A 7500-nucleotide genomic window follows, 5' to 3' on the forward strand; every position below is an offset into this window, starting at 1 on the left:
CACATCGCTCCAGAGACTACAACCAATACGCTGTAAAATAACTCTTAACCTCTTAAAATACTGCGTTATAAATTTGATGTTACCAAAATGGCAATGACTGAGGCATAGTGCATTACTTAAGGCCCTGTGATATGTCATAGTAGAGTAGCACTATGGTAATTAACCTTTCAATGACTATTACAGCGTGCCTCAGGTGCCGTTTCCACGTAGCTGGATATTTTTATATGTTGATATTTCTGTCTCCTGCTTGTATTGGTTTTGCATTGGTTTTGGCCTTCCGTTTCCACGTAGCAGATATTTCTCAAAATCCAGGTGCAGGAGAAAAAAAGATCCTGTTTAGGGGTCTGAAACGCATTTGTTACCATGGAGGATTTTTTTTATCCACATGTTGCGTTTACACCTAGCAGGAGAAAAAATACCCTGCTAAAAAAATATCCTGCTACGTGGAAACAGCACCTCAGATGGTACGGCGTGCATTATGGGGCTTGGTCGCTTTGGAAGAAAGCATCAGCTAAGAGTAGTGTAATGTAGTCTCATGAGTAAGGCATGAGGTAGTATGTGGAGTGTTGCACCAATACCGATACCAGTATCGGTGGAACGGATGATCGGCACTAAAATAGTGGTATCGGTATCGGCGAGTACCAACAAATAGGGCACCAATACCATTTACAGATGCTTGTATGACACTTTAACAGCCTTGAAATTAGTTATTTCATAGAGATATTTAAAATGTATAAAAAGTTTTGCTGGATTCACTTTGTATTAGTCTTTTTCCTGTTTCACAAAGGTAGGCAGCAGCCTGACACAGCCATGCAATGATTTTACATGCAAGTAGTATGCACTACAGCCCTTCATACATTTCAAATAGGGTGGTATCGGCATCGGTATGGTATCGGTATCGGCCGATACGGTACAGCCAGGTATCGAGTATCGTATCGGGGCCAAAACATGGTATCGGTGCAACACTAATGTGGAGGTGGTGGGATCTCCTGTGTACAGGAGGAGTAGCTGGAGGAGGTGGTGGGAACTCCTGTGTACAGGAGGAGTAGCTGGAGGAGGTTGTGTTGGAGTTCAGGACATTTCACTTGTTGACATAATATACAGTAGGAGTAGATGAAGGAGGAGATGGTATAGGAGAGTGGAAGAAGAGGTGGAAGAGGAGAGGAGCCTGTGGCATTGATGGATTACCACCAAGTGTGTGTGTGTGTGTGTGTGTGTGTGTGTGTGTGTGTGTGTGTGTGTGTGTGTGTGTGTGTGTGTGTGTGTGTGTGTGTGTGTGTGTGTGTGTGTGTGTGTGTGTGTGTGTACTCATCTACACTGACCTTGTATGACCGTGCTGCCTGCACACTTTGTATTTTCCTAATACCTTGTTGCTGTTTACAGGGTATTTTCCTGTTTTGTAAGTTGCTTGGATTAAAAAACGCATCTGCTAAATGTAGTGAGATGCGATGCGATGTGGACAGGAGGTGAAGGAGTAGTAGTGCTGTACAGTAGAGTAGGTGGCAGTGATGGATTACCGCCAAGTGTGCGGAGCGTGTCAGAGCTGTGGCTCGCACGCGGGGCCTGGCCCCTGATAGATGTGTGGTGACTTAGCGGCCATATAGTGCGCCCATTGTGTGCTGCCGGGCACGCCAGATTACACGCTGGTTAGACCCCCTCGCCTGCCCTGCTGCAGCCCCCCTCCGCCCACCACCCTCCACCCTCCACCCTCCACCCCCCTGCTGACTTCTACAGGTGCGTGAGGGCTTCTGGGGCTTATGGTGTTGACACAGGCAGCCGTTCGTTCACCAGTGCCTGTCACGCCACCGATGGAAAACCTGCTGATGGGGTCGCCAGGCCCAGGAAAGCCAACAAGAGGGGACAAAAGGGGTCAGCTGTTCCGGGCCCAGGGAGACGGAAGGCCCATAATTGGGTCCCCATTACATTGAATGTATTGAGTGAGGGGGGCCTTTCAGATGACTTTTTCCTGGGCCCAGCCAAAGCTGTCAGAGGCCCTGACCAGGCGTACTGTAAGCAGAGATTGTGCAGTGGTGATGCAAGCAAGTTTGCATTAATACGTGTAGGCCACTTCAATGAGAGGTAAATGGCAGTGCATTTTTTATGGTAGTTATTCCACTCTTTTGCCTGTCTCTGATTCCTATGCAAAGCTCAGAAGTGTGTGTCTGCTGTATGTTTCTACTGTAACCCTCACATCTTGTTTGAACATACAATGTAGATCATAAAGAGGGTGAATTTAGTCCAATGACTGAATACAATGTTTTCACATATGAAGAAATGTTTGTGAAGTACACTGTGAAACATCAACATTATGTGTATGAATGAATATACCCTCATTCATACAGTAGCTGTTGCTTAGTTACACAGTAGAATTGAACTTTTGTCTGCAGACTAATTTTATACCAGTGCCATCTAGTGGTGAGTCTGCTCCTCTTGGTGGCTTCATTGTCACCAGACTCAGAGACATGTCATTACATTACATTGCATTTTAAACCAAAGCAACTTACTGTCGAGGACATAATCATAGCCAACGTCACTAGTAGATACAAAGTGCACAGGAAATATACAGAACAAGTGCAGATGCTAAGTAGGGTTAGTTTTTGTTGTTTTGTTTTTTTTAGACAGACAGAGAGACAGACAAACCCCTAGTCAGTCCAGTGTGCATATCCTGCTGGCTTGCATACATGTTCCACAGACTTGGCTAGGGGAGAGGTTAGGACAATTCTAAGAACTTACTGACAGCAGGGGGCTCTTTGATGATCCTGAAAATATAATTAATAGTAGGACATGGAGCCAAAATGTATTTTCATTGGCGCCTGTGTTCTGCACTCACGTTCTGTTCCACAGCAGAGAAGCGACGGATCAGAGGGTTCAGCAGAGTTCGCGTCCAAGAACAAATGGCATCGTGTACATTTCTGCCGCTCGATATCACCAGCTAAGGGTAGCGCTATGAATCACGACATAGTTCTCCGTCGAACTGCGTCATAGTTTTTGGCCGTGATTGAGTGTTTTTCCAAGCTACGTCATTCGACACAACGGCCCATGGTCTAAATGTGACCCACATCGACGCCCCCCACAGAGTAAAGGATGCCGTGAGGGAGAAGGTCGCATAGCTATACGGGCACACAGCTATGGCTGTCTGGACACACGGAGACACACGCCGGGAGCTGGACCAATGCCCCATAGTGACACAACTGCAATAACTTGGACGTGTCGGGGTACTACGCAGAATACCAATCAGATTCATCTCATTGGTGTCCTAGCCTAGCCCTATTTATCAGACTGTGACAGCAGTTACTGTAAATCCAGTCTGGGGCCAGCTAGAAACCAGGAAGTGTAAAACATTGAAGAGGAAACTCTTGTAGAAAGGATAAAAGATGGCCCTGCCGTGGCCAACCTGTAGGGCACTCGCCTGCCATGCGGCTGACCCAGGATTCGATTCCCGGCCCGGGTCCTTTGCCGACCCCAACCCGTCTTTCTCCCAATTCGCTTCCTGTCCACCTCTCACACTGTCCTATCAAATGAAGGCAAAAAAGACCAAAAAAATCTTTAAAAAAAAAAGAAAGGATAACAGATAATAATAACACTACCCATAACCAATTAATTCCAAATATCACTCCCTCTAAGTGCCATTAAACACCATCATTTTCAAATTGTCAGTTGATGACATCTGGCAGGTGACCACCAACTCTAACTACCAGGTCCTCACACAGAGACAATGGTGACTTTTTCAGCTAGCAACCATCCAGACCAGACTGGTGTTCCCACTAGTACAACTGGTAAAGTGATTTAATGCACACAGCTTGTATTTTCCTGTTTTGTAATCTCACTATGTACAGTAGTTGGTGAGTGAAGAGCATCTCAAACCTCTATGGGAGTTTGTTATGTGAATTTGTTTCATTATGTACAAAGACTTCTATACTGATGATATTTAAGATGTATAGAAAAATGTGCTTATCTTTAACCTGTTAAGACATGGTGTGAGAATGTTGCCGTTACCAGAATGGCAACAATCAAGTCATAGTGCATTACTATAGGCCATGTGTTATGTCTCAGTCGTGTAGTACTATGGTATTTAACTTTTGTTGACTATTACAGCGTTCCACTGGTGGAACAGCATGCATTACAAACACGCATCAATTATATGTTTAAATAAACTTGAGTAATGAGATAGAAAATCTAAGCGGAGAACTGAAAAACACCAATCCTGTGTTGGCATCCTGTCCTCTGTATTGTTGTACATCATATTCGCACCTACAGTCTAATCTCCTAATCTCCCAATTTCCCTCCCAAAACCATGTCATCACAAGTGCCCCTCAGGATCCATTTCAAGTGTCAGCTCATGTACACCCTGAGACAGGGGCGTCGCCAGAAATTTTGGGGCTGGTGGAAAATTCAAATTTTTGGGGCCCCTTAAGGGCCCCTGTAAGTACTTGGGCCTTTAGAATTTGTAACACCCTTCCCCCCCTAGCGGCACCCATGCCCTGAGACTGCTTATCATAAAACCAGTGTTGCAAATTGAGAAATGAGAAATGGTCCGAGTCAGATAGAATTCAATTTTTTTTTATCTCATCTGTAAATATACCAAAGTGGGGCTATAGCCACAGCTTTAACTGACCTTTGTCCAAACCTTGAGTTTCATTTTTTTTCCATTTCTGAAGTCCATAATTGTGAATGTGGCTCTGTAGTAGTATGGTGTATCTCATTACTGTCTAACGCATGCCTGTAACCAGAGAGTGTGAGGACGGATTAAAGGCCGCCTGCACTAGCTATGATATCCGCTCTGCTGAGGACCACCAGCACAGCACAGACAGGGCTCCAGGTGAGAACATCTGGCCAGAGGGGTGAAGGGGGGGCTGGAGGGTGGAGGCTACATTACTCTGAGATGGCGCAGCAACATAACAAGACGGCTGGGGCAATTACTGCTTATTAGCCAGTTTCGGGGCTTAACATTTTGTAAATATGTGTAGTTTTTTAAAACATCGGCATGTAATATGATATATACAGACACAAACATACATACACAATCTGCCTCACACACACACATCTCTCTCTCTCTCTCTCTCTCTCTCTCTCTCTCTCTCTCTCTCTCTCTCTCTCTCTCTCTCTCTCTCTCTCTCTCTCTCTTTGTCTTCCTCTTTCTCTCTTTCTCTCTCTCTCTCTCTCTATTTCTCTCTCTCTCTCTCTCTCTCTCACACACACACACACACACACACACACACACACACACACACACACACACACTCTCTCTCACACACACACACACACACACACACACACACACACACACACACACACACACACACACACACACACACACACACACACACACACACACACACACACACTCACTCTCTCTCTCTCACACACACACACATACACTCTCTCTCACACGCGCACACACACACGCACACACACACACACACACACACACACACACCTCAATGCTGAAAAAAGTCTTGCTCACGTAAAAAAGTCTGTCTGTGTGTGTGCGTGTGTGTGGGTTTTATCAGGTCCAGAGGTCAGCGTCCCTTGGCACTAAATTCTAAATAGAGAGAGATGCCCTGCATGTATAGACTCTCTGGCTGTGGCCGGTTCCATTATCTCAGGCCCGTGTATTTTAAGGCCGCTCCGTGAGAAGTGAGAATTACGTCTGACCCCAGAGCAGCACTCTGACCAGGGCTGGGTTGGCCATCTGGCATAGCGGGCAATTCCCAGTGGGCCCTGCACCCTCATGGGCCCCTATTTTCAGAAATGTAAAAAACAAAGATTTTTTTAACCCCTTAGCGCAGCACTATGGCTCTCTGTAATGTCACAGCAATGTTGTTATTATGATGTAGTTCAGCATTTTCAGCAAGTGAATAGGGTCGCCGGCGACCCCTGCTGCAGTAAGAGGCTACTTAACATTTCTGAAAATAGGGGCCCACGAGGGGTGCGGGGCCTAGCGGTGAGTCAGTTCTGCGTCGCTAATTAGGAGGGGGGAGGGCGGGGGGCTTTAAGCCAAAAGTGCCCGGGCCCTATTTCTCCACCAGCCCAGGCCTGGCTGTGACACACTCAGGGCCCCGGTGGTCAGCTCAGCTGTTCGCCCCGCGCTGCCCCCTGTGTCACTCAGCGGGCCCACGGTGACAAATCAGGGGTGACAGCTATAGGCCCCGGGGAGGGGAACTCGAGGAAGCACAAACCTTCCCGGACATGACAACAGTGGAGTACCGAAGATTCAACACGTTTTTATAGATCTGCTGTGCCGAGGTGTGCAGTGTTCAGTACAGTGGTGCCTACTCTCCTCAAAGTCACCACTGATGCCCGAAAGTGTGTGTCAATGTGCTTGTGTTGTGTGCGTGCGTGTGTGTAAGAGTGCTTGTGTGCATGCGCATGCATGTGTGTGTCTGTGTCTGTGTGTGTGCGTGTGTGTCTGTGTGTGTGTGCGTGTGTGCGCACTGTAGATGGGTCAGGAGTCAGATCATGTTATAAATACAGACATGCAAGCGAGTAGATAACAGCTGGTGTGGCTCGTTCATCTCTTTTTGTTCGTCTTTTTTTCTCTCTCTCTCTCTGAATTTGAGAAATGTCATTATAAACAGTGCGTGAACAACTGGTGTCGAAAGTTAGAAGCGCCTTGTCACTTCTTCTCTCAATGTCAACGTTAGCTGCTTGCAAAAAGAAAAAAAGACCCCCAAAAAAATGAGTCTGAATAACTTTGTGGTCTTCTCTTATTTCAAAGTCGTGCCCTCACAGCCCAGCTGTATCATACGACACAGGAGGCACGCTTCTTCCAAAAAGATCTAATGCAGAATTACTTTTGAAAGGCAACGCTACTGAGGCCGAGCTGAGAAGTTTTGAGGAAGTTGAAAGAAAGGAGAGAGAGAGGGGCAAGAAAAAAAAAGCCTGTTGTACCGTGATGGCCAGCAGATGGTCTTGTGATTTGGCAGAGCTCGGTGGCACTTTATGATATGGTGCAGCCTGCTCAGGGGTGCATTTCTCGAAACCAACGTTGTTTACCACATTAGCTACTCTGTTGTTTGCAATGCAATTTTCCATTGCCAACTACCCAAGTTGCTAACTGGCTAACAACTACGCTTTCGAGACACGAACCCCTGCTCCAGTCCCTCGCAGTCACAGCCAGTGACAGGCTGAGTGTCCCTGTAACCAAGCCTGCTGACAAAGGGGGACAAAGGGGAAAGGGGTATGTTGTCCCAGGCCCAGGGAGACAGGGGGCCCAGAATTGGGTCCCCATTACATTGTATGCATTAGGTAAGGGGCCCGTTCAGATGGCTTTGTCCTGGGCCCAGGGAAATCTGTCAGCGGCCCTGCCTGTAACAACTGTGCTTTGAAGTCTCCAAGATAAGTCCAAATGAAGATCAGTGTAGACATCTATTTTCGTTAATATTTGTTTTGACATTTCGAGAAACAGAAACACCAAGATTGGGTTGTGGTTCAGAATATGGACTTAATTGCTGTGGCGAGATATGACATTGCTTTTCTGTGTTAGTACTATGTTAGGGA

Source organism: Engraulis encrasicolus, chromosome 22 (assembly GCF_034702125.1).
Source record: "Engraulis encrasicolus isolate BLACKSEA-1 chromosome 22, IST_EnEncr_1.0, whole genome shotgun sequence".
NCBI lineage: Eukaryota > Metazoa > Chordata > Actinopteri > Clupeiformes > Engraulidae > Engraulis > Engraulis encrasicolus.